Source organism: Octopus sinensis, linkage group LG14, assembly GCF_006345805.1.
Source record: "Octopus sinensis linkage group LG14, ASM634580v1, whole genome shotgun sequence".
NCBI classification, from domain to species: Eukaryota; Metazoa; Mollusca; class Cephalopoda; order Octopoda; family Octopodidae; genus Octopus; species Octopus sinensis.
The window spans coordinates 1434384-1441883 of record NC_043010.1 but is presented as its reverse complement, the minus strand read 5'-3'; the positions used below and the strand labels follow the sequence as shown (position 1 = coordinate 1441883).

Below are 7500 nucleotides of genomic sequence, written 5' to 3'. Positions count from 1 at the left end.
ATATATATATATACATATATATACATATATTATAATATATACATATATATACATATATATATATATATATATATATATATATATATATATATATATATATATAACATATATATGGATATATATATATTAACATATATATATATAACATATTTATATATATTTATATATATACACAGAGAGAAAGGGACAGAGAGACGATGAGATTCATATATATAATATATTTAATTATTTTGAAAAGATAACGTATAAATAACGCATAATTTTTTCCAGGAGATTGTTGTTGTTCGTGATGTTGTTGTCTCTGTTTTCCCAGTTCTTTAGTGATTTTGATTTTTGTTTCATTCTTTAAAAAAATTGTCTTTTTGTATTTTTTGTAAAGTGTTTGCCTTTAAAATTATCTATGTGTTTACTTATTACTTTTGTATTTGTTTATTAAATATATATGTTTATATATGTGTGTGTGTGTGTGTGTGTATATGTGTGCAGGTATCTGTGTATGTATACACATACCTATATGCATATATGTATGTATGAGTATAGATATGTGTGTGTGTGTGTATGTATGAGTATGTATATAAGTAAATGAATATATATGTATATAGATATATATATATATTATATATATATATACCTATATTTATACACACACACACAAACACACACACGCGCACACATATGTAAATGTATGTATATATGTACATATTTATATATTACGTAGTATAATGAGATGCAAAGGGAAAATATAACTCTTGAAGAATAATTGTTGCAAGTAAAACTTATAATTTATTATTGCCATTGTTGTTGTTGTCATCTATTATTATCATTATTTATTATTATTATTATTATTATTATTATTATTATTATTATTATTATTATTATCATCATTATTATTCTCGTTATTGTAATGTTTTCATTGCTTTTTTAAGTGAAATGATTTTCTATACGTAAATTATATTTTTCGAAACCACTTATTATTAGCACTGATGGAAAAATGTTTTCAGGCTGTTAACCTCATTTTTTTTCTTTCAGTTTTTCAGTTTTCGTTCTAAATTTTTTCTACAGAATTCGGTTCGATGGCACGAGCTCTGTCCTTCATTATATGTTGCATTTACAAAATTTCGTTAATTAGGATTGAACTCAGGAACATTTCTGACGCGTCTCCTCCGTCTTATTTATCTTCTCTACTTTCTACCCGTTGTCATATATTGCGTTTTAAGCTCAATGCTAGTTTGTCTTCAAATCTCATGTTTATATTTATGCAACACATACACACACACTCATGAAGACATATATATATACGTACATAGATGCATACATACATACATAGGTAGACAGATAGCTAAATATACATTGCATGTACTTACATATGTATATGTATATATATATGTGTGTATGTATGTTTATATATCCTGATATTATATTATATATATTTATATATATACTCTTATATATGTATACATAATTATATATACATACACACACACACACACACACAATACACACATATATATAGATATATATATATATATATATATATATATATATATTATATTTATTTATATAATTTATTATATATAGGTCATCCCATAAGTTCTGTCCGAGTTACCTTTTTAAAATTGAATGAAATTTAATAGTATTTTGGATTGCCTTATGGAATTAAAAAGTTATTTTTATGCATTTGTGTACATTTAAACTAATTAAATATTATTTTACAGAATAATACAATTAAACTTTCTTTGATTAAAACTCTTTCTAACATGGAAGTATCCAAAGAGCATTTAAGGCACATAATGCTTTATGAGTACAAAAAAGGAAACTCTGCAGCTGAAGCGACTTGAAACATACACTCAGTTTATGGGAAAGAATGCTTGAATGAAGGAACTTGCAGAAGATGGTTTGCAAAATTCAAAAGTGGAGATTTCAGCTTTGAAGATGAAGATCGAACAGGACGTCTAGTTGAGTTTGATGATAAGTTCCTTGAGACATTTCTTGAAGAAAATCCTGCATTGTCACTTGAAGAATTGGCAATAAAGCTTAGTTCAAACCATACAACTATTCATCGTCATCTTCAACAACTTGGAAAGGTTTCTAAACCAGGAAAATGGATGCCTCATTAATTATCCGAAAGCAACCGCAAATCTCGAGTTGACATCTGCTCTTCTCTCCATTCTAGCGAACTCATTTCACCCTTTTGGGATAGACTTGTGACTGATGATGAAAAATGGATCTTCTATTGAAATGTTAAACGTCGTAAACAGTAGCTTGGTAAAAGGGAAAAGGCTCAACCACAACCGAGAAGGGAACTTCATGGGAAAAAGGTACTTCTCTCAATCTGGTTAGATTCCAAAGGAGTAATTCACTGTGAATTCCTACCACCTAATGCAACAATCAATACTCACGTCTACTGTCAGCAATTAGAGCGTTTGTACCAAGCTTTGAAGAAAAAAAGACCCGCTTTAATGAATCGAAAATGAGTGTCATTTCATTAGGACAATACGCCACCCCACACTGCAAAGATCACATCACAGAAGATCGAAGGGCTTCGTTGGGAAAATATTTCTCATGCACCTTATTCTCCCGACCTTGATCCTTCAGACTACCATTTGTTTCGTAGTTTACAGAATCATTTGGGGGACATAACTTTCACGAGCAAGGAGGAGGTCGAAACTGACATTTCAGAGTTCTTCGCTTTGAAAGGATTATAAAGCTTGTAAATAGATGGAAGGAAGTCATAGATAATCAGAGGAAGTACATTGATGATTAAATTTCAATTAAATATAACATTTGATCACTTGCTTACTTTAATCAAAATTCGGACAAAAATTATGGGATGACCTGATATATACACACACACACACACACACACACACATATATATATATATATATACCTACACACACATGCATATATATATATATATATATATATATATATAATATATATATATATATATAGAAATAGATAGATAGATAATAGATAGATAGATAGAGATAGATAGATAGATAGATAGATAATAGATTAGATTATACGAAATGTATTAAATATCCATCACGGCCAGTCTTATCAATCGTTTTCGCGTAAGAAGTACCTTCTCTACTAACATTTTGGATAATTATACCTCCTCTACTGACGGATATACGAGTGGATCTTTATATATATCCGCGACATGGCGCCTAGACAGGCAAGGTAAGCAGTGTCTACTTTAAATAAAACAGATCAATCGCAACATTTTCCTTTTATGGCAAAATATGCACCTAATTCAATAAAATTATGAAGGTTACTCTGATTACTATGCATAAAATACAAAGTATTTTATTTTGTAGAGAAGGTAGGCATAATTCGCCCCTGCTTTTCAAGCTCATTATTTAAGCTACGCATAGTATTGGTGTATGTAGTACATCTGTTGTGTACATTCCTACAACACTGTTTTCTTTACGTGCTATAAAGTCAGAAGTAAATCTGCCTTCAACTCAGTCGCACTCCTATTTCGTGCTTTTTGTGTGTGTTTTACTACATAAAGGTCAGAAACTGCCTACCCTGAGTAATTACTGACGGATATTCCCGTCGACAAATAAATAAGAACTCACAATATAGCTGAAGACATAGCCACTCATAATAAAAAGGAAACCTGGTGGAATGCACCAGTGAAGATCTGATATAATGATTTGGGATAGAGAAGAGAAACTGTGCACAGTTGTAGAAATTAGCTGCCCAGCGAATGTTAACATAAAGCTGAAGATCAGTGAAAAAGAGAACACCTCTGCTGAACTATTGAGAAATCTGCAGTTACTCTATCCAGATTACAAGTTCAGGTTTATACTTGTAATTATTGGGGCCCTGGGATATGTAACGCACTGCCTAAATACCAATCTTGAGAAATTAAACTTCTCGAAACTAGAAAGGAGAAAGCTAATTCGAAGTTACAGATCCAATCCATCACTGGAAATATAAAATCTGTAAAACTTTCCAGAAATTTATCATACAGAATAAAATACCCTTTTGTTGATGTTGAAATTCCAATGAAGGAGCCTTGGGTCTAGGTTAGAAACTGGTTCTTTCTCTATTGGCAAGAAATCTTGAAATAAACTGAATGACATAGATACATACATACATACATACATACATACATACATACATACATACATACATACACACATACACATATATAAAAACGGACATACATACAAATTAAAATTCCTGTTCGGTCGGGATTGGATTGAAACAAGAGGGACGTTCAGCAATTGTATCCTTCCCTGCTTTTGTCAAACAGAACTAATTTTTATCTCTTAACGGAAAATTATTTAGATCCAGTATTTCGTTAAGAGAAGCCATGTGTGACACATTGCCAGTGTTCCGTGGCTCAACACTACTATGTTCTGTCTGTCTGTCTCTCCCTCTCTCCCTCTCTTATCATACAATGATCCCCATAATACCAAGTTATCATTACGTAGCAGAATGCAAAAGGCTTCCTCAAGGCACAAGTATATATATATATATATATATATATATATATATGCAGTGCACTGTTCCGTGATGGTAAGATTAACAAAAAAAAAGTACTCCTGATGGGAGATAAATTTTATTTAATAAACACATTATATATTTTTATGAGCTACGAATAAAAATACTGTCTGAGATGTTTTTTCATTGAATGAGACTTTTAGTAGCTCATAAAAAATATAGTCTTCATTAAATTGTATAATATATATATATATATATTATAATATTATATATATATATGTGTTGTGTGTGTGTGTGTGTATATATATATATATATATGTATATATATATATTAATATAGTATTATATATATATATATGCATATATACATACGTATACGTACATAATTACATGTATACGTATATACATATGCACATGTGGGCACAGGACGTCACAAAACATTAACAACAAAAAATACAAAGTACGAAGACATGGAATAAGGACTTTTTTGTAAGCAACGGAAGAAGCAAATGGAAACAAGACAAGCAACACAAAGAATGACCCTTCATCATTTGTCGGCTGTTTTTCTAATCTGTATTTCGAGCAATTCACGACAACATACGTCTTCGATAAAACAGTTACTCCCACAAAGCAAATTAAATCAAATTTGCGATCTTACGGAAGGTCAAGATTGGTAACAAAAACAGGACAGGGAAAAGAAACAGGATTGGCTGCTAGACCTAAACGAGGTTGTGCTGGCGAACGCGAAGAAACATGTCTGGACAGGAGACAGAGAACAATACGTCTTCCCTGTCCAGCTGAAACAGGAAGAAAGAAAGAAACACAAGTTAGGAGAAGAAAGAAAAATGGCCGATGGTCACGTGGGGGCCAGCTAAGCAAAGGAGGAAGAATGAGGGAGAGAGAGTAACAGACAGAGAACTGTGAAGGGGAGTGGAAAAGATTTAAAGACAGGATAAGAGAGAAAAAAGAGAGAGAGGAAAAGGGGAGGTAAAAGAATAAGAGAAAAGAAGGGAGAAAACGAAGGAGTAGAAGGATGGAATAGTGAGAGAAGAGAAAGTAAGAGAGAAAACGAAAGAGCAAAAGAATAGAATAATGGGAGAAGATGAGGTATGCTCCACATCTTCAATACTTCAATTTTGAGGTCTTTGTACTTTGACAATTTCTCCACTCCTTTTTTGACAATATTTTGATCAGAAGGGACAGCAATGTCTATCAGTAAGCAGGTGATTTCTACCCCAAACCTGACTACTATGTCTGGGTGATCAGCTTTATTTCTTTGTCGGTTATAACCGGCATATCTCAGATGATTGAGGCCTGGTCGTTGTCTTGTACCTTGCTTGGCACATGCTTATACCACCTGTTGTCAGTTTCGATGTTGTAATGTTGGCATATTGTCCAGTAGATATCACTGCTTACTTTGTCGTGTTTGTATATACATTCAGACTTGGCAAGGACTGGGCAGCCCGAGATGATGTGGTCAACTATATCATTGTGCTGGTTACACATTCTGCATTTGATGTTGAGGCCTGTTTTCATTATTTTGATTTTATAATTGTTTGTAGTGAGGCATTGGTCTTGTGCAGTGAGAATCAGTCCTGTTTCAGCTTTTAGTCCAGAGCTTTTGCGCCATTGTTGGCTTTTACTTTGGCTCACTTCCTCTCTGTCAAGCTTTGCAGGGTATTGGCCATAAAGGGATTTTTCTCTCCATTTCTTCTTCAGTTTCTCTTGTAATTCAGTTTTCCCTTTGTATTATTTCTCTCTCACCTTTTCTTCTATGTTATCATCTGAGGTCAGTGTGTCAGTGTAGTTTGTTTCTGTTTGGGATTTTGTCTCCTCCTTGTGCATGAAAAAAGCGTTTTCTTTTTCTTGTGTTGCTTTACCACATGCAGTAGTCTTGCATTGTTTGCTTCTAAATACTTTCCTAGTCCAACTGTTGTTACTATATAGCAGTTCTCTATTTGTGTCAGGCTACGGCCTCTTTCTGATCGGAATAGATATATTTTTTTCTGCGTGTGCTTCGGGGTGGTGACTTCGATACGCCGTTAGTAGTTTTCTGGTTTTTCGATCTGGGTCACTAAATTCACTGATCTTCCAGTTTATTATGTTAAAGCTGTAATTTATGACTGGTATGACTAGCGTGTTTATCTCTATTATCTTATTTTAGCATTAAGTTCAGTGTTTCATATTAGTCTAACTCTTCTGTAATTCTCTCTCCTAATTTTCGCTTTCATTTCTGTGTATTGCGTTTTAGCTGTTTCTTCTATTCCTAGATATTTGTATGGGCGGTTGTAGTCTAATTCTCTAATTTCTGTATCTATGTCGAGTGCAGTGTTTCCTGTGCTGAATAATTTGCCTCTTCTCAGTGTGACTTTGACACATTTATTCAGCTCCATGCACGCTCATTCCAATATCATTGCTGAAACTTTGGACAATTTCGATAAGGTTTCCATTCCATGGTGCTTTTAACGAAAGGTTTTAGGTCATCCATATACGGGAGACGGTTTATTTATTGTCCATGGCACCTATAACCCATGGTGGTTTGGTTTAATAAGTTTGTTAGCGGAGTTAGAGAAAGGTAGAAAAGCAGAGGTGACAGAGAGTCTCCCTGGAAAATCCCTCTTCTTATTGGTATAAGGTAGGTTTTAATAACTTGCGAGTCATCTTTTAATGGTATATTGGCTTTCCAGTTTGCCATTAGTAATGGTGGGGCGACCTTATTACTGTGGAGAGATTCCAGTATCCATGAGTGTGGAACACTGTTGAATGCCTTGTGGTAATCAATCCAAGTCACGTTCAGGTTTGTCTTTCTCCTTTTACAGTCTTCTATAATGGCTCGGTTTACCAGAAGTTGCTCCTTATAGCCATACATCCCTCTCCGGCACCCTTTTTGTTCTTCTGGTAAAATATCGTTGTTTTCCAAGTGCTTTATAAGCTGGTTCAGATGACTGATGTTAGGGTTTTGTGGTACCTTGAGAGGCATGCCATTGGTCTGTAATTTTGTGGATGTACGGTCTCTTTGTTTGGGGGAATAAGGGTGGT

The 7500-nt window shown here is 33.4% G+C and overlaps 1 long non-coding RNA gene across 1 annotated transcript in view; it reads right to left on the bottom strand.

The window, feature by feature from the left end:
- LOC118765872 overlaps nucleotides 1-7387 on the bottom strand; it is a 26526-nt gene extending 19139 nt beyond the window's left edge. The window contains exon 1 of the long non-coding RNA XR_005001769.1: nucleotides 7175-7387. This is a non-coding gene — a long non-coding RNA (uncharacterized LOC118765872). The remainder of the gene's footprint in view (nucleotides 1-7174) is intronic.
- Between the last annotated feature and the right edge of the window lie 113 nt (nucleotides 7388-7500).